The 27,761-nt window shown below is 41.3% G+C and overlaps 1 long non-coding RNA gene across 1 annotated transcript in view; it reads left to right on the forward strand.

The window, feature by feature from the left end:
* Window positions 1-27,761, forward strand: part of LOC144824630 (uncharacterized) — a 47,379-nt gene that overhangs the window by 18,649 nt on the left and 969 nt on the right. Inside the window, exon 2 of the long non-coding RNA XR_013609025.1 lies at window positions 21,200-21,414. This is a non-coding gene — a long non-coding RNA (uncharacterized LOC144824630). The remainder of the gene's footprint in view (window positions 1-21,199; window positions 21,415-27,761) is intronic.

Consider the following 27,761-nt stretch of genomic DNA (forward strand, 5'->3'; position numbering starts at 1 on the left):
GATTCCTTAAATGTAATATAAGAAGCACAAAAGAAAGTGTGATTTGGCCTTAAGGAATCACAAATTATCACCAACTTCAATTTGATGGTAAATAGGGATTTCACCTAAAAATACACTATATTGCATTTTTTAAAGCGCCATGTGGCACACATTCATGGCCTTAGGTCATGTATGTGTGCCACATGTGCACACATGCACATTTCAGGGGTGCAACAGGGTGTCCTTTTGACACCATGGCACCCTTGAAATTGCATTCTCAATTTGCGATTCTCTAATTGCTGATATGGCTAATGGCCATATTTATTAATCCAATTTGCGATCACAAACTCTGAAATTCACTGAGTTTCAGCGTTTGTGATAACAATTTAGCAGTGTGCAATGTATCCAGGGCAGGACTGACTACCAGGCGTTTTGGAATTCTGCCGAGCTGGGGGCTGATTTCACTGCGGTGGGGGCTGATTTTGTTCATGGAGGCCTGCGTGTACTTCGAAATATTTAAAGCAAAACACATTTTGTTCAGTACACGCAGGTCCCCATCAACTAAATCAGCCCCCAGCTCAGCAGCATTCCATAACGCCTGTTAGCCAGAATGTATCACGCAAAAAACCCTTGCAAAATAAGGAATCGCAAATTTTGCGATTCCCTATTTTGCAATTGCATTTAATGAATCACAAATTGTGATTCCTTAAATGCAATGTAAGAAGCACCAAAAAATGCGATTTGGCCTTAATGAATCGCAAATTACCACCAACTTCAAGTTGGTGGTAAATTGCGATTTCACTTAAAAATGCACTATTTTGCAGTTTTTTAAAGTGCCATGTGGCGCGCATATATGCCCTAAGGGCATGTGTGTGTGCCACATGTGCACACATGCACATTTCAGGGGTGCAACAGGGTGTCCTTTTGACACCCTGACACCCATGAAATTGCATTCTCAATTTCAAGCTCGAAAATTGTTGCTTTATTTGTGTCAATTTAAGTCGCATCTTCGCTAAAAGTCAGGTGTCTGGATTTTTAAGTTTGCGCATTTGCACTTTCCTGATTGTTTGTACCCTCAAATTTACTGCATTTTTAAGTCACATTTTCATTTTAAAACTCGATGTTTGGTAGTTTTAAATCTTGCGCGTTGCACATACATTGACAGTTGCCTGACTTCCTGTTGTCAGACACTGCCTGACATCCGAGCCCCACACACACCTGGTTCCAGTGTCCGGACAGCTATTTAAATCACATGCTGGGCCGCGGCAGGCGCAGGCCATGCTACCCAAAACCACCCTAGTATTGTATATCAGGCCCAACACTCTTAGAGAACTTAATGGACATCTTTACTGTTGTTGTAGAATCCCCATAGACCACATATGGGGGCCTGTTTCATGTAGATTTTGCTCTTGGACCATGCCTCAGCATAAGTCCGAAATGCTGGATCAAACATCCGAGGCACAAATACGTTTTAAAGGAGGGCTTATAAATGCCCGTTCCATGGGCAGCCATAACCAGGACATTAAAGAGCTAATTCTAGATCACAACCTAGATTTTCTGCTCGTAACCGAGACATGGCCTAAAGAATGGAGTAACCCAGATCTTGCAGTGGCGTTACCTCACAGTTACGCCATACACCGAGTTGATAGGAAAGAGGGAAGGGGAGGATGGGTGGCAATAATAGTTAGAGACTCCTTACATTGCTCAACTTTCAATCTAGAACAACTTAAAGGGGCTGAAAATATAGGATTCTGCATTTCCTTAAATGCCTCCCTTACCTTTACAGGAGGACTAATTTACCACCCACCAGGTTGCCCCATGAGATTTTTAGATTCTCTAGGAGAATCTCTAGGACAGCACCTGCTTAGATATGCTCATTTCACGCTCCTAGGTTTTTTTAATTTGCATTTAGAATCCACGGGAGAACCTTACGTGAACAATTTTCTTCAAACTATAGAAATGTTTGGTCTGATCCAAACAATAGGCACCACAACTCATCAAGCAGGACATATCCTGGATGGGGTCTGCTCCAATTTTTCCCATTTGGAAACCTTGTCACCCATCCCTCAAATTTGGACTGATCATCCTTTTATTCCTTTTAACATACATTCCCCTCTCCCTACCAATACTGGAAAGCTGAGCCGACACTTTTCACCCAGACTCAACTGGCCACAAATTGCTAAAAACTCCCATCTTAGCAAGTTAGCCCATTCTCTGCTCCCAAGTCTTACCGGAGAGGTGGTACAAGATTCTCAAACTTTTCACACGTGGATGCAATCAGTAACTAGCGCTCTTGCCCCCACAGAAAGCAAAAAGCAATACAAGAGGGTTAATCAAAAAAAGATAAGTGCCCCATGGTATACGCCGGCCCTTTCAGAATCCCGCCTCTTATGTAAAAATGGTGAGCGAAAATGGAGGAAAGAATATGACCCCAATGCTAAAATACTTCTTATAAAACTTAGGAATGCATATCATACACACATAAAAATCGCCAAGAAGGATTATTTTACAAAAAAAATGACTGATGCCCAACAAAGTCACAAGATGATTTTCTCTATGGTAAAATCTTTTATTCATCCTAAAGCCCTGCAAACAGAGATTCCCCCTCCCAAATTCTCTGTGATCATATCGCAGATTATTTTGAGGACAAAATAAAACTTATACAGAAAGACTTCCCGTCGGATGACATTTTGGTTGGGAATATGATCATGCAAATCAGGATCTCCCTCAGATGCCTGTCCTCCTCTTATTCTACACCAAATTGTGGATATTGTGAACCCCATTATCAATAATATAGTTAATGCCTCCCTTAGTTCAGGCATATTTTCTCAGGAATGGAAAAGAGCTTCAGTGAAACCTTTAATGAAAATAGAAAATAAAGACCCCACTGAACTTTCGAATCTTCACCCTATATCCCTGTTACCAGTATTAGGAAAAATAACAGAACGAATGGTGCATTCAGAGCTAACAAATTATGTGGAATTACATAATGCCCTTCACCACCAACAATCAGGTTTTCGACCAAAGCATTCCACAGAAACAGCATTAATAGAACTCACAGATTCTATTAAAACTATACAAGTTAAGGGAAAAAACGCCGTCCTGATTTTACTCAATCTCTCGGCGGCGTTTGACACCATTTCTCATAACATCCTCATAGAAAGGTTGAGAGATAGCGGGATAACGGACATTGCTCTCAACTGGATCAAGCCCTTCCTCTCTGAACGCACACAAACTATATCTCTTGGTTCTTATACCTCTGCGGACAAGAAAATCACCTCTGGAGTACCTCAGGGCTCAACCCTGAGCCCTTTGCTTTTTAATATTTATATGGCCCCTCTTATTTCACTCATTGAGTCATACGGCATCGAAGTTACATCTTATGCCGATGACACCCAATTAATTGTAAGTCTGGAAAAAAACTCCACTGAAGCAGAACAGAATTTCCGTGCCTGCCTGTCTAATGTCTTTCAATGGATTAAAGATAACCACTAAAAATGTCATTCGTGTAAAACCGAAATACTGCCAATAGGCAAAAACACTAAATTTACCCCTAGTGACTGGTGGCCAGAGGGAACTACCGCCCCCCCCTGGAAACAGTAGAGGTTGCAAGAAATATCATAGTCTATTTTGACTCATCACTCGCCTTTGATCACCACGCAAGGAGCTTAGCAGGAAGCTGCTTCAGCATCATAAAATCTTTAAAAAAAGTTTTTGACTTCCTCCCAATAAATTCTAGAAAGTCGGTGACAGTTGCCCTGATACTTTCAAAACTCGATTACAGTAATAGTTTGATGGCTGGAATAAAGAAACAAACGTTAAAAAAACTTCAGAGTGTTCAACATGCTGCAGCACGACTTGTTTTAAAACTTCCCCGTAAATCTTCTGCCTCGGCGGCCCTCAGGACATTGCATTGGCTCCCTCTTCATAAAAGGATTCTTTTTAAAATTCTTTTAATCGCTTTTAGAGCCCTACATAATATTGGCCCTAAATACCTGGCGAAAAAATTCACACTTTACCTGCCTAATAGAGCATTAAGATCGGCTGGATCAAACCTAATTAAAATACCAAAATTCAAGACCAAGGGTGGCAAATCCCTTAGCGTCTTAGCATCCAAGACTTGGAACGTCCTCCTGAAAGTACTTCGACTTCAATCCTCAGAAATCCATTTCAGAAAATCACTGAAAACGTGGATTTTTAATGCAACAGATGTATCAGTCCTAGCAGCAATCTAACACGTCATCTTTTCTTCTGCTCATTCTCCCCAGCGCCAGGATGCTCTTTCCGGAGCGCTTTACAAATAAATAAATGAATGAATGAATGAATGAATTTGCGATTCTGTAATTGCTAATCGCAAATTGAGAATGCCTTCCCATTCATTCCTATGGGCCTCCTAGCCCATAGGAATGTATGGGAAGATATTCCTTATTTGCGAATCTCAATTTGCGAATCGCAAATAAGGAATATGTGAGATTCGCAAGGTCATTAGCAAATCCCACATACATTGCATTTTGCGATTCTCAAATAGCGAGTCTCTAAAAATCGCTATTTGAGAATTGCAAATGTATCCTTTGATACATATGCCCCATTGTAACTAAATCTTGATTGTAATAGAATTTGTACTCACCATAAGGAGCCACTGGAGCACTAGGGATGGGAACTGTATCGTTACGGTCTGTGGAACAGTGCTGACAAATTTCATTTCAAACTGAGTGGCGTAGCCAGTGTGTATTGGGCTAAAAGGCAAGAAAGCAAATGAAACCCTGGCTACTATACTATGACTATGAAATACAGCAATAATCAGGGCCCATTGGTCCCCTCAGTTTTCTGGGTCACGGTGCAATGGCACCTGCTGCACCAGTGGAATCTAAGGCCTTTTTCAAACTATATCATTAATTTTACAATATGATTGGGTGGGATTTATGAGCAGTGGTGGCTGGTGTCATTTGAAAGTGGCGGGGCTTATAAATTGAGGCTGAGTGCTCAGTGGCAACTGAGAGTAGCGAGCTAGCCCAACCGGCATGAAGAGGGTTTGGGGGATCTTATCCCGAGAAATTTTGAAAAAAGAGCAGTTAAATGATGCATTTTGAAGCCAATTTGAGAAAGCAAGACAACTAATAAAGAAATTGTGAAAGTGTATTGATGACATCAATAAAGAGATTTTATATGGTAATAATGTAGGTAGCTGCTTATTCAGTATAACCACAGAACTTAATAACAGACTTCGAGATAACAATCCTGAGTACCTCACAGATTTCTTTATTTATCGACCGTAGGAAATTCAATAAACTGAGGAAATACAAGCTATTGTGATTTGTCGGACTGGACACAGTGAGACAGCAAGGAATAAACATTAAAAGGTAGAAGGGCTCCCTACAAGGCACTGTAATTTGGTAGAAATTAATACTTAATGGTAAAGGCCACACAACCACTGTGTTACTTTTCAAATTATGAGTTTTCTCCAGACAAAGCCATCAGTCTGAAACTATACTGTCTACTAGTATGGATGACGTGACGCCTGCACCTTGTAGTCCTCTTTGTCTTTGTAACATTTCCTATGCACTGATTTACACATGTATGCTTATTTGTCTCTGCATAATTTGTGTGTGTGATGTAAAGGGCTCTAAAACCCTACACTACACAGCACTCTAAGGCATGTGAGAGAATTAGATTTAAAATGTTTACGATATTGAAACTTTAGTGGGTGGTACATGAAGAATGAAAGGTATAATTGAGATAGCTTTAGTTAGTTAGAAAGATGAATATTTGCTGAATGCTGCAGAGCTCGGGATGCTGTCGGTGTAGCAGGTGATGCTGATGCTGGGAGAGATGCTGTGAGATTCTGATGAAGAACCGAATGCAAAACCTATTATCATAACTAATTGGGTTAGAAAGAAGATTGGGGAACAATTTCAAGGAGGAAGAGAGTGTCAGAGAAGGGTGCTATGCAAGCGTTGGTATTAGAGAGGCCATCTAACCTGTCCTGATTCCTGTCCTGAAGCCTTTATCCCCTTATCTATCCTAAGGGACCCTTACCAGCCCTTAGGCTAGGGGATTGTAGATGTACTTTTCTCTATGTCTTCCTTTCTGAGCATAGATCATTGCGTGAAGCTAATGTCCATGTTTAATTTCTCTTCTAAGAACGAGGGTGACTGCACTGTGTATTTGAGATGGTTCGCATGAATTTAATTTAGATAAAGATTTAAAACTTTCCAGAGTCTGTGGGTATTTCACTTTGATAAAAGAACAAGTTAGCATGTGTCTTTTCACCATTAACAAGTTCAACTAATGATCCATCGACCAGAGAAAATAACTTTTTGATCAATGAAAGGTTAGTTAGGAATAAAGAATAACTAATCTTAAATTGTGGAATTTTTTTTTATCATCATTACAATTGCCCTACAGCGAAGATTATATTAGGTCTCGACCAGCCATATTCTGGTTAAAAGTTTAGCAAAATCCAGCAGCGTCGTCAACAAGAGAAATTATAATGGACTGCCTCAAATGTGACATGGGTGGTAATATACCGTGGCTTGCTGCAGTCAGAAATAGCTTGTCTTTGGTAAATCTTGAGCACATTTTCCTAAATCCAAATAACATAGAGGGCATAACCAAGAAGACTTTACAGGAGGCCCTATATGACCAATATAGCAACTCAAGACACAACATAGAACTTGTGAAGTCGTCAGTTATAAGGTATATGTCTCTGGTTCCCACTAACTGCACCCCTACCCATTTGCCATCTAGCAACCTCCTACTGAACTTAAGTCGCTGGGAGAGAAGCCTGTTGTTTTTCCTTAGAGCAGGCACCTTAAAATACCTACTGTGCTTCCCGATAGGCTTCAATATCAACCTCGGGCAAATGCCTTGCCCCTGTGGCAAACAGAGTAATCAATCAAAGTTACACTTTTTATTTTTCTGTAATTTCTATTTGTTATATACTAAACGGTTTTTTATTCCTTTTTTCACGGCTACTGCCATTGCTGATTTCAGAATGTGTGATGTAAAGGGCTCTGAAACCCTACACCCAATCCTTAATCTTAATAGTGTAGATTTAATTTTCAGTGTAATCTCCTTTCTGAACGCGGCAGTATGCTCACGCGCTTCAATGAGCATCTTCTAAAAAAGATTGCACTTGTTTATATCTAGCTGCTACTTGTTTAGAATCATAATTTTCATCATTAGTTGGCGTCCTTTAAAAAATATTGCCCTGCAGACCATGGCTTTTCAGAAATAGCTTATATCTATATGCACTTTAATACAACAAGCTGCTGTCCTTGCACTGCTTGTTACCATACTGTGCTGTGCTGCTATTTGTTATCCTTGATTGCTCCTGTATTCATTCAAGTTGTTATGATAAGTGCATATTTGCACGTACCATACCTTGCTGGGTAATGACATAGATAACTGTGCTGTAGTGTAGTTCCTATATTTCCAATAGGGTCTGCGCATTGGAATAATATACACTATAGATTTGACATAGGACTGAGGTCAGTATGTCTCTATTGAGTATACTAAACTTAATTGTGTGTGCCAGCTAACTCAGAGGTCACTAGAAACTTTCTCCAATAAACAAGAAGGGATTCGTTTCTGACAACCACATAAACATGACAACTTTGTTTCCCCTAGAATCGAAACCTATCTTCAGAGTCGTGGAAACAATAGATAACTAGTTCACTCAGCCAATCGTGCATGCTTCGTTTCTACAGAGTTGCATAGAAATAGAGAGACGAGCGTTTCAATAAAAGGGGTTTATTGAACAGTCTTATTTCTCATGCAAGCGATATGAACTGCTACAATCGTTAGACAGATTGCAAAGTATAATGCATACAGCGAGAACAGTAATATAAAATAATACTGTAATAGCATTGTCTGTTGCTATGATATATATTTAAATACATACATAAATAACACAGGCTAAAATACTCAACTGGTGCTTCTAAAATACACCTACCCCAATTTACCTAACCTAGTTCTAGTACCAGGGAAGAAGTAGGTGTTTGTCTTTTAGCATAGGTTTAGTTCTGCCAAGAATTGACAAAGATTTCTCTAGGTTCTAATCAACTCCATACCTTTAGAATGAGAGAGGTTGGAATCTCTTTCACGGGACTTGATTTCCCAACACCCCGCAAGGGGAGTCAGATACACTGGAGCTGGATTCTCGGCAGGAGGATGACAGCTTCTGGTCAGTGCGTCAGCTGGAGGGTTGGTTTCCTTCGGCACTTGCTGTAGAGAGCTGCGTCGTGCAAGTAGATAGTCGAACTGCACCGAACCACACCGTGCTTTGCTATAGCAAGTGAAGGTATATTTATACATTGAAGGTGTTTAGGAATGCCAGTATTGACCTAAAAGTCGGGCATATGAACGTGATGGATGAACCCCTAAGGAATAGTTGTTCATGCATAATAATGAGTTTCTTGGAGAAATCAATATCCAGGCTAGGGGAAGTCCCTTCAGCTTAAGAGTCTGGTTTTCCAAAAAATAGTTGTGACGTAGATGAACGGATGGAAGAAGCCATGCCTGCATTTGGGTAGCATGGGCTATGCCTAAATAAGGACTGGATTGCGATGCCTATATAAGGGCATTGCAAATTGCATCTATATAAGGGCATGAATCGGGAAATTCATTCGGAATCTAAAATCGAACACAACAGTGCAATCTAAAAGAGTGGTCTTTCTATATATTTGATTCTCTTTCATAACATGATCATTAATATCCGTGATTTTGCCAAACTACAAGTCCTTGCTATTTATTGTCATTTTTTGATTTTTACTAAACTGTTTTTACGTAATTATTTTATGCTGATGTTTTTATTGACCTGTGCTTTTATGGATATTAGGTATCCGAATAAAGATTATTTGAATTGAATTGAACTTAGTAAATCAGCATACAGTACCTGTAAACTAGCAGCGATAAAATTTAGAAAAGTGCATGTGCTCAGATGCATACATAGTAGTTCAGCATCCTTTACTTCTTAGCTAGCAACAAAAGCTATGATCCATAATAAATCAAATTACCATAGATGGATACTTGTGAACTTGTATGAGGAATATGATCTAATGATATCATAACACTTTGTAAAGTAAAACCTTATAATAAAAAGCTGACTTTGACAATTCACAATACAGTACTAGATAACAAGCAGCATAACCATATAGTAAAAAACAGGGATTTGTCACTTCACTATACATTACAAGATAACCAGCAGCATAATAGTAGTGCAACAATAGTTAAAACTTCCCAGAACAATTTCCAGCATACAGAACTTGATAGCTAGCAGCAAAAAGGATGGTAAAGTGCAAATGCTCAAATGCATACATAGTAAATCAGCATACAGTACTCATAAACTAGAAGCAAAAAGAGTTGGAAAAGTGCACATGCTCGGATGCATACATAGTAATTCAGCATCCTTTAATCCTTAACTAGCAGCAAGAAAGGGGAAAAGTTGAAAAAGTGCAAGTGCTCAGGAACATACAAATTGTATCACTCAATACTACCATAATATTTATTTAAAAATTGTTTAAAAAAGCTAAAAAATTTAAAACACATAAGTTCAGATAGAGGCGCCAGCAGACAGTTGCGTCCTCTTCTGCTGTGGTGATATTGTGCTTTAAAAAACAATTCCTCAGGTATCTACGACGTACTGGTTGTAATTTGGGGCAGACAAATAGGACATGATTTAAGTCTTAAATACAGGAGTTACATAAATGACATAGGGAGATATTCACAAGGACGTAACTCTGATTTATCCCCACTTACCAGATCAAAAGCGGAGCTAGATTTAACACCCCATTCACAAGCTGGTGCAAACTGTGGACATCACCAGTATTCCCGCGATAACTGCCCCAAAATTTACCTCCACGGTGGACACCACCAACTAACCCTAATGAGATGCAGAGTAGGTGTTCCAGTGGAAAAAAACACATGAAAAACCACAACACCACTTTCACAATGAAATGCCAGATTCGTGATTCGAGTCAAAACCACGCGATAAGCCGCGGCAGCAGCAAGTATTAAACACCTGCTTCCAGCAGGTGTAAAGCCGGACGACTACCTGCAACAGGAAACGGAGCCCTGCACACAGCCACACCCAAAGAACAAAAGACGTCATGAAGCTACTCATCATGCAGCTCAGAGCCCCAACAGGGCCACAACAACCACCGCTACCACCCCCAGGACACGTACACGCTCCCCCAGACCACCACAGAGGCAGAGCAGAGTAAGACACCGGACCTACCGAAAACGCATCAGTCTCACAGACCTAAATCCTGAGGAAGTTATTGCCCACTACAGGCTTAAAAGGACAATCATCATCCGCATCATGACCCACATCGGCCACACGTTGACTCTCCGAACACAGCAGAGAACCAACATCCCTCAGCAGACAAAGCTGCTGGCTGTGCTGCACCTGTTGGCCTCTGGTACCTTCCAACCAACAACTGCCAGAGACGGTGGGGTCTCACAGCCAGCCCTATCAAAGTTCATCACACCTGTCCTGGATGCCATCATTAGCTTTATACCCCAGTACCTTCACTTCACCATACTGTGCAGGAACAGCAATAGAACAAGCAAGGCTTCTATGCTATACAGGGATTCCCGGCCGTGTTGGGGGCAGTAGACTGCACACATGTCCCACTTGTGCCCCCTGCGGTTACTGCACACCACTACTGCAACAGAAAGCACATGCATTCCATTAATGTGCAGGCAATAGTGAACCTCTGGGGACTCTTCATCAATGTCGTTGCAAACTACCCAGGCAGTGTGCAGATTCCTACATCTTCAGACAGTCCGTCATCAACCAGCGCTACCAGGATGCCACATATGGGACTGGATTGCTTGTTGGTAAGTGCCAAATCAACACATCACACACCTCAAAGCCACCATCACACAACTGTGGGAATGCACACATGACCAACCCACATACAACATGGCAATCAACATGCCCAATTACCAGACATGACAACACCACTCCATGGTGATCCTGGGCTAACATTGCACACCATACAGCCATATCATGGCACCACAGCCGCACAACATTGTGTAGATGTGGAATGCAGCCATGTGCGAAGGACGCAAGTGACCCATGAATGGGAATGTACACAACAACAAGTGAGACGTGGATGTGAAGGACAGACGTGGGTATGCAAACCACAAATATGTCCATGCAGGCCACATCTGCTGGTGACCGGAGAGTAGTGAAACCACATACAACATGGCAATCAACATGTCCACCTACCAGACATGACAACACCACTCCATGGTGATCCTGGGCTACCCCTGCACACCATACAGCCATATCATGGCACCACAGCCACACAACAGCTGAACGTGTGTAGATGCAGGATTCAGCCATGTGCGAAGGACGCAAGAGACCCGTGAATGGGAATGTACACAACAACAAGTGAGACGTGGATGTGCAGGACAGACGTGGGTATGCAAACCACAAATATGTCCATGCAGGCCACAACTGCTGGTGACCCGAGAGTAGTGAAAAGTGGATGTAACCATGTCACACCAGGCCGCGGCCCCAATAGCGGAAATGTTGCTGGTTGCGTCCCCCCCTGTGTGCGTGAGCATAGTGGGTAGTCCCTGAGTATGCCAAGGCTGCGAAGGGTGTGGACAAAAAACGGTAGCGCAGAGTGTGGTTCTCGCCCGGAAAGGCCATCAGAACTGACAGGGTGGTGCCTCGCAGTCCGCCACGAGGCCTACGCTGTGAGCAGCGGGGCCTGCCACCCTGTGCGCCTGCTGCTCCACAGGAACGCTGACACCCAGACCAGGCCTGCCCGGCCCAGTGCCCCAAGGCTGCACTGCTCACCTGCTGACACCGTTGTGTGTCAAAGAGGGCCCACCACGTGCCGGGCAAGCACTAAGACCCAGTCCACAATATCTGCAGCCTCCACACACAATCGCTGGCCCCCACGATGCTGGCCCGTATTACTCCTTCCTCATTGACATACTTCACCGGTGTCACCTTTGTCACAGTAGGTCCCACATGTGGAACTGTGTCCTGAGTCCTGAATGTCAGTGACCCCTTGTACATGGCGGCGGCCACAGCGCCAGACCCCCTTCGATCAGTGTAGCATATTTCCATATGGCAGTCCTGCGACACGTGGTGCCACTAACCCTGTGCACGGTGATTGATCGTCAGCCTCCCACGGAACATCGTTAGTGTCTGAGCCTGTGGCCTGGGGGTTGTCATCAGCAACAGGCAGGTACGGATTTCCCCGTGATGGGCTGCAATGTGTAAAGGTGCGTTAGCATTTTCAGGTGATGTTTAGCACACGTTCTTATGAACATACCCCAAAGTCTTTCCTGTCTAGAGATGCCCTCCCAAGCTCCTGTTACATATCTTAGAGGGAGTAAGTTCAGCCTAAGCAACAGATTGACCCTACATACTCCATGTTTAAGATTCCATAAAACGTAAGGTTGGGGTTTTTTGCAAATACTGCTCCCCACAATACAATTATTGTTTCTATTCTCTGCACACATTTGAATTTCTCTTTCACGGGGAGCCCCATAGATTGTTTTCTTAAATCTAATTTTCAAAACCTGTTTACATAGATCTGCCACACTCTCCCTTTCTAATCCGAACATTGTTATGGCTTTTAAATAATTCCTAAAAAGAGCACTTTTTACAATATTGCATGTTACATCAGATAATAGGGTGCGTCAAGACAAAGAAAAAGAAACATTAACTAGAACTAGAGAGGAAGTTGCGCAGAAAATCAGTCAATTGAATTTAAGTGCTGAAGCATTGACAGTACTAGTGAATATAGGTCCTGGTTTTCCATCATATGGAGATACATTGAGTGGCCCAAAACCACAAGAAGTAACAATTCCTTTGAGTAATCCCAGAAAAGGGATATTAATAACCAATGATCAGGCCAGTGAGTGTGATTCAATCATTTCATTATTGGATCTTCCAATAAGAGAACCCGTAAATGAAACCCCAAAAAGAGGCACACCGGGCAGTTCAAAAGAAAAAAGGTCTATGGTACCGATAGGAACCAGAAGCACCAAGGCGGTCACTCCTGAAGATTTAGAAAGGTGGGCACAGGGAATAGAAAAGCGAAGCTCAACTCCAAAGATCTTAGATATTTACAGATTGAAAGTTGAATTGGAAGAGATGATAGCTGGAAAGGTGGGAATAGAAAGATTGAACCTTAATAATGATGAAGAGTTGTTGTTCATTTGTAGGAGTATAACCAGGAATGCAAAATTGTTTAATGAAAGATTGACAGAGCTTGCTTCAGAGATTGGAGTAGATATAGGGAGATCGAAATTGTTACAGAAACCATATCGAATGGAGTTTACTGACAAGGATTTACACAGAATATGAATGCATCTGGTAAGAAGTTACAGGTAAAGGAGATAATTAAAATTTTGCAAAAGTGGGGAGACATTGACAATTGGAGAACTAGATGGACAAGAAAGAAGGAGGAAGCACAAGCAAAGGAAGCATCATCTGCATTCTTATTAAACGAATCAAAAAACCAGAAAGATTGTGTCCCATGAGAGAGGTTCCTGGAGATGGATATGTTCATGTCCCATGGAGGAGACAGGATATTTAGTCATTTACAAATAATTTCCCTAGGTTGAGAGAAAAATCCGGTAAGTAGTACAAACAGATTGAAAGATTTGTGAAGGTTTCAAAGGTCCTGGATGGGTTGTTTATATTGTGGTACCAGCTGACTTATGGACAGAGTGTAAGATCACAGTTGATTCACTTTTCTGAAATCGAAAATCCCTCCAAAAGAGACAGATTGGGTATCAATAGATAGAAAAACTCAAGAGCCAAATGAGTCTGTGCATGCATATTATGAGCAGTTATTGCAGGTATTTAAGCAGTACAGTGGTTTTGAAAATATTGGTGATAAGGATATGGGACATTTTGTCTATCAGTTTGTGTATGGTCTGAAACCGGAGATTGGTCAGATGATTCAGCAGCACATGTTGTGCTGGCAAGGGAAGTCGATTGACGACATTTTAAAAAATGCAAAATTTTGTGGCAACAACATTGAAGCAAGGCATAGACAGATAAAAGAGAAAATTATATGAGCACAAGTGAATTTGACAGAACAACAGGAAATTAAGTTGAACAGTCAGACTGATAGTCAGGTGCAAAAGCAGAATCAGAATGGTCATGCGGCGATTGCTGGTAAATTAAGAGGACGAATGAATAGAGAAGAAGCAAAGAAGAAGTTTCCTTGTCGTGCATGCAGAAAGCTTGGTCATTGAAAGAACGAGTGTAAGAGTGTTCAAAATATTATTGGGTCAAATCAAAATTTAAATCCACAGACACAGAATGAAGTGATTATGAATCAGCTGCAGGAGGTAGTTACTCCTCAGTATCAGGTGCCACCATCTCATATGCCAAACTTTGTGAACCCTCAGAAATACAGTGCAGACCCTGGATTTCACTGAAGAAATGGTAAGAAAATTTCTGTGATTACAGAATATTTTTTACAGAATAAGGCTGATGAAATGGATAATGCGCAATGACGGTGCCTGAGGGGTGAGGTAGAGGAGTGCGTACTTGGTGCATCCTTGCCAGTAGATCAGTCAAGTCCATTTATTGATGGGAAAGTGGAAGGTAGTGATATCACTTTTCTATTGGATACTGGTGCAACTTGGTCTACTGTGACAACAGTAGATATCCCAAACCTACCCCTCTTGGGAGACACAATCCAAATTATAGGAGTGTCCAATCAACAGATTAGAACCCCACTCACAAAGCCAATAGAAGTGCATATTGAGAATTTTAAAGACATGCATAGGTTCGTAGTTTGCGATTCCAGTTCAGTAAATCTGTTAGGAAGGGACTTGTTGTCTGTTAGGAAGGGACTTGTTGTGCTAAATGAATTGCACAATCTACTGCACACTGGATGCTGGTGTTGCTTTCAAACCCCTGGTGAAGATTGTATATATAGAATGATGCTTGCTTGCTAAGCAAGGTACTGAAGTAGATGAGATATATTCATTGGTGACTGAAAATGAATTACCAGAAGAATTAAGAACAACAGTGAATCCAGAAGTGTGAGATTGTACAGAAAAAGATATTAGACTAATGGCAAATGTAGATCCAGTGAAAGTGACAGTGAAAGAAGGTGCAGTTTATCCAAACACCTGACAATACAAAATGAGTCCAGAAGTGAAAGCAGGAGTTCGAATGATTAAACAAGGCATTCTAAAAGAAATAACGGGTAGTCCTAAGAATTCGCCAATAAAAGGACTTAAAAAGCCTGGCGGAAAATATAGGATAGTGCAGGATCTGAGAAAGATCACTAAAATTGTAGTGCCTTGTTGTCCAGTAGTGCCAAATCCAGCAGTGATTCTCTATCAGATACCCTGGAATACAGGCTGGTTTACAGTAATTGATTTGTGCCAAACCTTTTTCTCTAGTCCTTTGCACCCAGACAGTCAGTATGTGTTCGCTTTTAGTTTCGAAGACCGTGTCTTGGCATGTTGTCAAGTTCCTTAAGGGTATACAGAGAACCATTCGATTTTTAATCAAATCCTGAAAATATATCTAGAAACATTGGTGATGCCCATAGAGTCAGTCCTGGTCCAGTACATTGACGATTTACTAGTGGCATCAAAATCACAAGAAGATTGTGTCACTGACACAATTACCCTACTGAACTATTTGGCCAATGGAGGACACAAGGTGTCTCCAGAAAAATTGCAATTTTGTAAACAAGAAGTTATATATTTAGGTCACAAAATAGAAAGAGGAGTTAGAAAAGTGCCCCCAGAAAGAATAAAAATAATCAAAGAAATGCAACTACCTCAGACACAAAGGGAGGTGTAGTAGGAGTAGTTTGGTACTGTAGGCAGTGGATTATTGGGTTCTCCCTGCTGGCACAACCTCTGATACAGTTAACACGGAAAAGAGCAAAGGAACCGATTGTCTGGAATGATGAGTGTGTGGAAGCATTTGTGAAATTGGGACATTGTCTGTGTAAGGCCCCAGCCATGGGCAAACCTGATTACACAAAATAATTTGCGTTGTTCTGTTGTGAAGAAGAAGGTTGTGCCCTTTCACTTTTGACTCAAAGGTTTGGATTAAACCGACGTCCAGTAGCATATTTTTCTGCTACTTTGGATCCTGTGGATTCAGCTTTACCTGGCTGCTTAAAAGCAGCAGCTGCTACTGGTATGAGTCTGGAGCAAAATGAGTCAATTGTGATGGGACATTCAGTAAGGGTCTACGTCCCACACTCACTCTGAGATTCTTTTAACAAGAACTCGAACACAGCACCTTACTCCTAGTCGCATGACTATGTATGAAAGAGTGATTCTGGGAGCAGAAAATGTGACAGTAATACGATGTACAATGGTAAACCCTTGCACACTATTGCTAGACCCCTGTTGTGAAGAAGTAAAAGATGAAGTGGATCATGATTGTTTGGATGTGACTTAGATGTGTACCAAGCCCCGCCTTTATATAAAGGAAGAGCCCCTGAAGGAGCCAGATCATGAGTTATTTGTAAATGGCTCCTGCATGAGAACTGAGGGAGGAGGACGCTGTATGTAAGGTATCAGGGGTCATCGAAGCATCCTGTTTACCGGGAGTCAAGTATGCACGAGTAGCTAAATTGGTGGCCTTAACAAAGGCATGCAAAATTGGGAAAAATTGGAGAATAACCATATTTACGGATAGTCAATTTGTTTTCAGGGCTGTGCACGACTTCGGCCAGCTCTGGATGCAGAGGGGATTTCTGACTTCTTTAGGATCTCCTATTAGGAATGATAAAAATTTCAAATAATTATTGGAAGCAATACAATTGCCAAAGGAAATAGCAGTGGTCAAGTGTGCTGCTCATCAGTCAGGACATTACTATGGGGTGGCAGGTAACAGATATGCTGACCAAATTACTCAATACTGTGCAAGAAATAACATGGCAATAAACAGAAAAATTGAACCAAATGAAGCCAGCTGCCAACTTATGTTTTTTTCAGCTTTAGAAACATGGGATGAAGTGAGACAGTTGCATGATGAAGTTGAGGCAAGCCAAAAGCAAATCTGGATAAAGACAGGTTGTGAAAGGAGGACAGAAGATGATGCATGGGTAAACACCGATGGCAGACCAGTTATGCCAGACTGCCTACTCTCTCAAATGGCTAGAATGTATCATGGAAACACACGTGTATGTAGGGATGCAATGATTAGACTATTCAGACAGAATTGGTACCATTCAAAGTTTAGGGTAGTCGCAGAGAGCCTTTGCCAAAGATGCTTATTTTGTCAGCAGCAAAATCCAGGCAGAAAGACAGTGGTCAGTTGGAGAAAAATTGGAACGGCAGAAGGACCATTCACAAGGTTGCAGCTTGACTTCATAGAGTTGCCTCTGAGCAACGGAATGAAGAATGTCCTTGTCATATTGTGTTTGTTTTCACGATGGGTGGAGGCATACCCCACTAGGAGAAATGGCAGTTTAACAGTTGCTAAATTGCTGTTGAGGGAGTTAATTCTTCTTTTTGGTTTCCCAGTCACTTTGGAATCAGATAGAGGACCTCATTTTAATAATGAAATAATTCAATTAATCGGTGAAGCATTCAATATTAAACAGAAACTGCACTGTGCACGCTGCCCAGAGGCTTCTGGAGTGGCTGAGCAACTGAATGGCACAATCAAGTCAAGGTTAGGAAAAGTGTGTGCATCAACATCACTGAAATGGCCAGATGCTTTGCCTCTTGTGTTGATGGGACTCCGAAGTATTCCTGACAGAAAAACAGGATTGAGTCCCTACGAAATACTTATGGAAAGGGCAATAGGACACACATTTATTCCTGGACATAAATTGATTAGCATAACTGATGGTCTGGTTTTGGACTATTGTAAAGGATTGGCTGACCTAGTGCATTCTGTCTCTCACCAGGTTGGAGAAGACTCAGTTGCCAGGCAGCCAGCACAGGCACATGATTTGAATCCTGGGGACTGGGTGGTAGTGAAGAAACATGCCAGAAAATCGTGCCTAGCACCCAGGTGGGATAAACCACGTCAAGTCATACTGGTCACTACAACAGCAGTGAAGTGAGCAGGTTTACCCAATTGGATACATGCGCGTCAAACCAAAAAGGTACCAGGCCCTACGGAAGAAGAACAACAACTGGGTGAACCAGTTGAAACAGCTGAAGGTTGTGAAGTCAAAGAATCTAGAGTAATAGATTATGAAGTAATAAATGAGGAACATCTGAGCACAAGTCAGGATGATTGGACACCAGTGATTGACATAGCTGAAGTTGTTATTCAAAAAAGAAGCAGAATCCGATTAGAGAGACAGGAAAATAGTGAGGTCCACCCAAGGACCTGAGCAGGGTCAGACAGGAAAAGAAGAACACGTTTGGGCAGCAGAAGGGTCAATTACAATAAGACCTGATCAGGACCAGTTAGGAGAAGAAGAACAGCTTCAGGTAGAAGAAGATCAACTTGAAATAAGACCTGAACAGGACAAGATAGAGGGAGAAGAACAAGTTCGAGTGAAATGTAATCACAAATATAAGACCTGAACAGGAACAGTCAGAGAGTGATTAAGAACAAGAACAGATTGTGCCTAAACACTCTGAAAATAAAAGATCTTTAGAAAAGATGAAGAGGATGAAAGTGCAGTTCAAATTAAGAGGATCAGAAAAGGTGATAACTGGCCAGGTGGAGTCAAAGGATTGAGATACTATTTGAGAAAAACAAATGAAAGACCAGAGCAGGTGAATGAGGTTAGTTGTCCAACTCAGTCTAAACAAACAACTGTGAGAAACATACAAAGAAGCCCAAGTCTTATAATTTTGAACAATAAGTACAAGGCTCCTGAGTGGACCTACGTAATTCTAGAATAATTTGAAAATCTAGATTTGAGTGAGGAATAAGAAGAAGTAAATGCTGCACAGATTGATGAAAGAAAAGTGAGACCACCTTAGAAATAAGAGCTCAAAATTCCTAAGTGAAGAAAGAAAGAGGAAAATATATCTTCTCAAATTAGAATGGCTAAAAATAAGGTCACTAAGCGACCAACATGAAATTTCACACAAAAATGTTATAGAGCCTGCATATGTAGTATTCTATTAGTAATCTCGGTATGGTTATTTCTAATGGTAGAAGTACCATTATTTATGATAATAAAACAAAAAGAATGATACACTTACCAATGAAAAGACAGCTACAATGAAAAAAGATAGAGTAGAAGCAGCAGATGAGGCGGATTTACATCACACAGTATTTGTTAATGACACGTCTTTAAATGTTTTCACAAAATTGTTATTTTATTATGTAGATACAATGAAGATTAGTGATTGCTATGTCTGTATAAAATTACCAGCGCCAGTATCAGAAGGAGTTACATATCACCATTTACCATTAACATATGGTATATCATGTAGCATTTGAGCCAGTCTATTTTATGCAACAGGAATATTTCAGTACTACTATTCAAACTTAGATGTAGTATTTTCAGAACTTCCTATTCGAAAGAATATGAATCCAGTACATAGTAGTCGAAATGCACAATTTATGGTGAATTTTTCTTAACAATGGAGTCAATAGTTATAGTTAAGGCACACAAGTATAATTTAACATTTATATTGCATGAAGAAGAGAAGGTGTTTTTGAATTTAGTTGAGAAAAGGAGACAGGATTTCCAAAAGAAATCTGTTGAACAGAATACTCATGCACCGCCATGGGCTGAGAAAGCGGGAATTTATGCAACAGGCAAAGATCATGCTGAAATGGCCCTAGACTTTGTGAAGAAAGGGAAAACTTGCCTCCATAGATTAAAGGCATAGTATTTATTGGTTTCAGTGACTTTGAACATAATTTCCTAATTTTGGGAGGTTGGGGACTAAAAGGAGGTACTGATCCAGTATTTCATGGGTTGTACTACGTGTGTGGGAATAATGCTTACTATAAGCTGCCTGCAAGGTGGTACGGAAGCTGCTATTTTGGGATTGTATATCCGAAAATGTACCTCGTAAAAAGAATCACTGGAAACAATGAAAACATTAAAGGACTAACACGAAGAAAGAGAGCTAGTTTTTAAGAAATAGTAGGGGACATATTTGGTGCATTGCTACCTTCAGTGGGAGTCATTCTAAATTCACAAAGAATTTGTCAATAGTCAACAGTAGTTGATCGTCTCTCAGCGGATACTGCTGGGGGTTTCTTGATGATAAATACAGAGATGGTTGCAATCAGGTCTATGGTTTTACAAAATCAATATGCGCTTGATATTTTATTAGCAAAAGAGGGCAGAGTCTGTGGAATGCTGAAAGTACAACATTGTTCCGCTTACATTCCTGACAAAAGTAAGGAAATTAGGGGATACATTAAGAATATTACAAAACTTCATGAACATTTGAAACCACTGGAGGTTGACAGTGTATGGGAAAGACTAACAAAGAGTATTTCTTCAATAGGGACTTGGTTTACTAATTTAGGAAAAGGGTTTTAAGTCAAATAATTCTTCCCATAGTTAGTATAATGATGATAGTTTTAGCAATAATGATTTGGTGTAAATGTTGTAGAAATAAAGGAAAAAGAAGAAAATATGACGTGAATGGAAGGAGAAAGAAAAGAAAGTATGAAGAGAGCAAAATGGAGGAAATGAAGGGTAAAATGTACAAAAAGATAAAATATTTAGAATACAAAGATGAGACTAAGAAATAAAAATAAGAAAATGAAATTGAGAGATATTGAAAGTTGGCATCTGGTTGGAATGGGTAATTTTGTGAAGGCTCCAAATGCCATCAAAGAGGGGATTAATGGAGCAAGGACTCGTAGAAAAGAAACCTGCTCTGAGGCAATCTGCTTGTTTAACTCACTAACATGTTATTAATTACGTTTTATGTAAAACTAACACGCACCACATAAACACATGGATTAGTGAAGCTTGCCAATGTGTTTGGTAACATTAACAGCTCCAACAAATTACTAAAACCACTTTAACTGGGAAATTTTTACTGCGCATGCGTCAATTGCATCTAGGCATTATATTACGAAGTAACGCTTGGAGGGAAATTCTTGTGCATGAGCAGAGGGCACTAAAATGGAGTCTTAAAGACTTGTATGCATGGCACCTGCTTAGTTGAAGCAAAAGCAAGCTATTTTACTAATGCTAATGCGGGGAAAGTATTAATAAATAAAGGGGAATAGAATAGAGATGGGTGCTATACAGTGAAACAAAATTGTTTTTTAAAGTAACGTCTGTCTTTCTGACTTTATTACTAGTGCGCATTTGGGCCTCTTGTGTATAGCTTAAGTAAGCTGAGACACATTGCAGCTGCGCATTACTATTGAGAGTGGACCCTGAAGGATGACGCAAAGGTTGGAAGAGGGACAAGGTTGCAGAGTGTCCGTGCCTGAGAACAGGCAGTGAAACGTTCAAATAAATGGATCTACGTGTCAGATTTTTAACAAATGTTGCAGCTGAAATGTGAATGAAGGTGAGAAATAAAGATCATGAATAAAAATTAGCGGGATGGGTTTGTAAACAATAGTCTAACTGAAATTGATGACACATAGCATGGTGTGATGATCTTCCCCCCTTGCCTGACCAATTAGATTTTGAATTTTTACGATATTGAAACTTTGGTGGGTGGTACATGAAGAATGAAAGGTATAATTGAGATAGCTTTAGTTAGTTAGAGAGATGAAGATATGCTGAATGCTGCAGAGGTTGGGATGCTGTCGGTGTAAAGGGTCATGCTGATGCTGGGAGATATCCTGTGAGATGCTGATGAAGAACCGAATGCAGAACCTATTATCATAACTAATTGGGTTAGAAAGAAGATCACAGAGGAATCTTGAGGAGAAAGAGAGTATCAGAGAGGGGTGCTACGCAAGCATTGGTATTAGAGAGGTCATGTATCCTGTCCTGATTCCTGTCTTGAAGCCTTGGTCGCCTGATCTATCCCGGGGGATCGTTACCAGCCCTTTGACCAGGGAGTTGGTCTTCACACCACTCTTGGTTAATATATTTTTCGCGTTATTTGTAGATGTACTTTTCTCTCTGTCTTCTTCCTTTCTGAGCATTGATCATTGTGTGAATCTAATGTACGTGTTTAATTGAATTTGTCTCCTAAGAATGAGGGTTGCTGCACTGTGTATTTGAGATGGTTCACATGAACTTAATGTAGATAAAGATTTAAAACTTTCCCCAGTCTGTAGTTATTTCACTTTAATAAAAGAACAAGTTAGCATATGTCTTTTCACCATCAACTAGTTCAACTAATGGTCCATCAATCAGAATTTATTGATCAGTGAAAGGTTAGTTAGGAATGAAGAATAATTAATCTTAAATTGTGGAAACACATAAACTTTGACTCCAGCGGTTTACACAATTTTCAGTGTGTTTATGGACCCAGGTGAGTATATCGTAGTGGAGTATCTGTTGTTGGTACACCGCTAGATCACTAGCACTACCGGCACCTAGGGAAACCTAGCAAACGTATACATTTTTTAAAACTAAACACCTAGGGGAATTTAGGATGGGGTGACTTGTCTGGCTCTCACCAGGTTCTGTTACCCAGGATCCCTTGCAAATCTCAAAATTTGTCCAGAAAAAACACATTTTCCTCACATTTCTGTGGTGGAAAGTTCTGGAATCTGCATGAATCCACAACATTCTACCAACCCCACATTCCCCAAAGTCTTTCGAGAAAAATGGTACCTCACTTGTGTGGGTAGGCCTAGTGCCCACAGCAGGAAACGGGCCAAAATGCAACGAAGACAACACCACATTTTCTAAGTGAAAACCAAACCTTTTTTTGCAAAGTGCCTAGCTGTAGATTTTGAACCCTAGCTCTGCCGGCACCTAGTGAAACCTAGCAAACCTATACATTTTTGTAAACTAGACACCCAGGGAAATCCAGGATCGGGCGACTTGTCTGGCTTCCACGAGGTTCTGTTACCCAGAATCCCTTGCAAACCTCAAGCTTTGTATAAAGAAAACACATTTTCCTCACATTTCTGTGGTGGAAAGTTCTGAAATCTGCGTAGATCCACAATATTCCACCCACCCTGCATTCCCCAAAGTCTTACAAGAAAAATGATACCTCACTTGTGTGGGTAGGCTTAGTGGCCGTGACAAGAAACGGCCCAAAATACAACGTGGACATAACACATTTTCACAGTGAACACTGACCCTTTTTTTGCAAAGTGCCTAGCTGTAGACTTTGAACCCTAACTCTGCCGGCACCTAGAGAAACCTAGCAAACCTATACATTTTTTAAACTAGACACCCAGGGGAATGAAGGGTGACTTGTCTGGCTCTCACCAGGTTCAGTTACCCAGAATCCCTTATGAACCTCTACATTTATTAAAAAAAAACACATTTGCCTTACGTTTCTGTGGTGGAAAGTTCTGGAATCTAAGTGGGTCCACAAAATTCCACCCACCCCACATTCCCCAAAGTCTCCCAAAAAAAGATGATGCCTCACTTGTATGGGTGGGTCTAGTGCCCGCGACAGGAAAGGGCCCAAAGCGCAACATGGACACACCACATTTTTACAGTGAAAACTGACCCTTTTTTTTTTAAAGTGCCTAGCTGTAGATTTGGAACCCTAGCTCTGCCACCCCCTAGAGTAAACCTAGTAAACATATAACTTTTTTAAAACTAGACACCTAGGGGAATTTAGGATGGGGTGACTTGTCTGGCTCTCACCAGGTTCTGTTACCCAAAATCCCTTGCAAACCTCAAAATTCGTCCCAAAAATAAATTTTCCTCAAATTTCTGTGGTAGAAAGTTTTGGAATCTGGGTGGATCCACAAAATTCTATCCACCCTGCAATTTCCAAAGTCTTCCAAGAAAAATAGTACCTTACTTGTATGGGTGGGCCTAGTGCCCGCAACAGGAAACAGCCCAAAACACAACGTGGACACACCACATTTCCACAGTAAAAATTTACCCTTTTTTTGCAAAGTGCCTAGCTGTAGATTTTGAACCTTAGCTCTTCCAGCACCCAGGGAAACTTAGCAAACCTATACATTTTTTAAAACTAGACACCCAGGGGAATGAAGGGTGACTTGTCCGGCTCTCACCAGGTTCTGTTACCCAGAATCCCTTGCAAACCTCAAACTTTGTAAAAAGAAAACAAATTTTCCTCACATTTCTGTGGTGGAAAGTTCTGGAATCTGCGTAGATCCACAATATTCCTCCCACCCTGCATTACCCAAAGCCTTATGAGAAAAATGATACCTCACTTGTGTGGGTAGGCTTAGTGGCCGTGACAGGAAACGGCCAAAACACAACGTGGACACACCACACTTCCACAGTAAAAATTGACCCTTTTTTTGCAAAGTGCCTAGCTGTAGATTTTGAACCTTAGCTCTTCCAGCACCCAGGGAAACTTAGCAAACCTATACATTTTTTAAAACTAGACACCCAGGGGAACGAAGGGTGACTTGTCCGGCTCTCACCAGGTTCTGTTACCCAGAATCCCTTGCAAACCTCAAACTTTGTAAAAAGAAAACAAATTTTCCTCACATTTCTGTGGTGGAAAGTTCTGGAATCTGCGTAGATCCACAATATTCCTCCCACCCTGCATTACCCAAAGTCTTATGAGAAAAATGATACCTCACTTGTGTGGGTAGGCTTAGTGGCCGTGACAGGAAACGGCCAAAATGCAACGGGGATATACCACATTTTCACAGTGAACACTGACCCTTTTTTGCAAAGTGCCTAGCTGTAGGGAAAAAAGTGCCGGCACCTAGAGAAACCTAGCAAACCTATACATTTTTGAAAAGTAGACACCTAGGGGAATCCAGGATGTGGTGACAAATCTGGCTCTTATGAGTTTCTGCTACCCAGAATCCTTTGCAAACCTCAAACTTTGTCGAAAAAACTAATTGTCCTCACATTTCTGTGGTGGAAAGTTCTGGAATCTGCGTGGATCCCCAAAATTCCACCCACCCCACATTCCTCAATGTCTTCTCAGAAAAATTGTACCTCACTTGTGGGGGTAAGTCTAGTGCCCGCGACAGGAAAGGGCCCAAAGCGCAACATGGACACACCACATTTTCACAGTGAAAACGGACCCTTTTTTTGTAAAGTGCCTAGCTGTAGATTTGGAACCCTAGCTCTGCCACCACCTTGAGGAAACCTAGTAAACATATAACTTTTTTGAAACTAGACACCTATGGGAATCCAGGATGGGGTGACTTGTCTGGCTTTCACCAGGTTCTGTTACCCAAAATCCCTTGCAAACCTCAAAATTCGTCCCAAAAACACATTTTCCTCAAGTTTCTGTGGTGGAAAGTTCTGGAATCTTCGTGGATCCACAACATTCTATCCACCCTGCAATTTCCAAAGTATTCAGAGAAAAATGGTACCTTACTTGTGTGGGTGGGCCTAGTGCCCGCAACAGGAAACAGCCCAAAACACAACGTGGACACACCACATTTCCACAGTAAAAACTGACCCTTTTTTTGCAAAGTGCCTAGCTGTAGATTTTGAACCTTAGCTCTTCCAGCACCCAGGGAAACCTAGCAAACCTATACATTTTTTAAAACTAGACACCCAGGGGAATGAAGGGTGACTTGTCTGGCTCTCACCAGGTTCTGTTACCCAGAATCCCTTACGAACCTCTACATTTATTTTAAAAAAAACACATTTGCCTTACGTTTCTGTGGTGGAAAGTTCTGGAATCTACGTGGGTCCACAAAATTCCACCCACCCCACATTCCTCAAAGTCTCCCAAAAGAAGATGATGCCTCACTTGTATGGGTGGGTCAAGTAACCGCAACAGGCAAGGGCCCAGAATGTATTGAGGAGACATCAAAGTTTCCTATCACAAAAATAACCTGGTTTTGTAAGGGGGGGTCCAATGAGCTTTTGGTCTCCTGCCAAAGCACACATCTCTGAAAACTAGACACCCTGGGGAGTCCAATGAGGTATGGCTTGCATGGATCCCCCGACATTTACCTACCCAAAATCCCCTGCAAACCTCACATTTAAAAAAAAAAAATCTAATTTTTATCAAAATTTCTGTGTGGAAAGTTGTAGGATCACCGGGCTGCCACTATTTTCCCACCACCCAGAATTGCCCCAGGTCTCCCGAAATTAATGGTACCTCACTTGTGTGGATGGGCACAGTGGCTGCAACAGGAAATGGCCCAAATAGTATTCTGGAGACTTCAAAATTACCTATCACAAAACTATCCCGGGCTCGGCGGCCATCTAGGGAAACCTACCAAACCCACATATTTATGAAAACTAGACACTTTGGGGAGTCCAATGAAGTATGACTTTCCCTACCCAGAATCCCCTGCAATCCTCAAATTTAGCTGAAAAAAATCACTCTTTCCATACATTTTTGCGTGGGATTACCGTGCCGGCACACATGTAAAAGGATACCTCACATGAGTGGGTGTGCCAAAGGCCTGTGACTGGGAAGAGCCCAAAACATAGTGATCAAGGGTATAGCACCGAGAATTCTAAGCGCTGCATTTTTAAAAAAAAAATTTTTTAGACAATTTTAAAATTGGACAGCCACACAAGTGAGGTATCATTGTACTCGGGAGATCAAGGGGACCGCTAGGTGGCAGGACATTTGTGCCAGCACCGTAATCCCACGCACAAATGTATGGAAAAAGTGATTACTTCAGCTAAATTTGAGGTTTGCCGGGAATTCTGAATAGGGAAACATTGGGGGATCCTTGTAAGCCATACCTCATTGGACTCCCGGGGTGTCTAGTTTTCAGAAATGTGTGGGTTTGGTAGGTTTCCCTAGATGGCCGCCAAGCCTGGGACCAAAAACTTATGGGACCCCCCTTGCAAAAGCAGATAGTTTTGTGATAGGTAATTTTGAAGTCTCCACAGTATGATTTGGGCCATTTCCTATTGCAGCCACAAAGCCTACTCACACAAGTGAAGTACCATTTTTATTATCAGGAGACCTGGGGGAACGCTGGGTGGGAGGAAATTTGTGTCAGCTTGGTGGTCCTGCAACTTTCCCACACAGAAATTTAGGAACAAAATGATTTTTTCAGCAAAATGGGAGGTTTGCAGGGGATTCTGGGTAGGGAAATGTTGGGGGATCCACACAAGCCATACCTCGTTGGACTCCTCATGTTGTCTAGCTTTCAGAAATGTGTGGGTTTGATAGGTTTCCCTAGATGGCAGGCGAGCATGGGACCAAAAACTTATGAGACCCCCCTTGCAAAAGCTGATAGTTTCGTGATAGGTACTTTTGAAGTCTCCATAGTACGATTTGGGCCATGTCCTGTTGCAGCCACTATGCCTACCCACATTGAAGGTGATTGACCCTTTCACACATAGCCAGATTTAATTGCAGGTAGTCTCCTTTTTTTCTGGTTCTTTAGAGATCAGAACAGTCACTTTAGTTAATAAACAAAAACCTATGCAAAATACTGCAATTCTGTTTCTCGACTTGTTCTTCAACAAAAGTGCACTACACGTCTAGTATCTTGCTTGAATCAGGATGACTGGCCTGGGACAGAGTTACTTAGAGTCAGGAGGAGGATGGAAGAACTCAGGGCAAGAGCTGCAGGACTACTTAATCAACAGCTAGAAGCAAGAAGTTATCGACTTCAGTTGAAAGGTGTATTTATTTGAGTAATGCTGCTGTGTGTGTGTGTGTGTGTATATGTGTTACACTAATGGCAAAAGTAAAACTCCTGCTCTTGTTTTTTTGCTCTGCCTCCGAGTCTTCTTGCTACACTCCTCATGAAGCTTGCCTTCCTTCTGCCCTTCTCCTTGACTCTAAAATACAGTTTCTGTTTTAAAAAAAGCAGGCCTTCTAGTCTCCTGCATGAATAAAAGGCAAAAGAT

This window comes from Lissotriton helveticus, chromosome 3_1, assembly GCF_964261635.1.
Source record: "Lissotriton helveticus chromosome 3_1, aLisHel1.1, whole genome shotgun sequence".
NCBI classification, from domain to species: domain Eukaryota; kingdom Metazoa; phylum Chordata; class Amphibia; order Caudata; family Salamandridae; genus Lissotriton; species Lissotriton helveticus.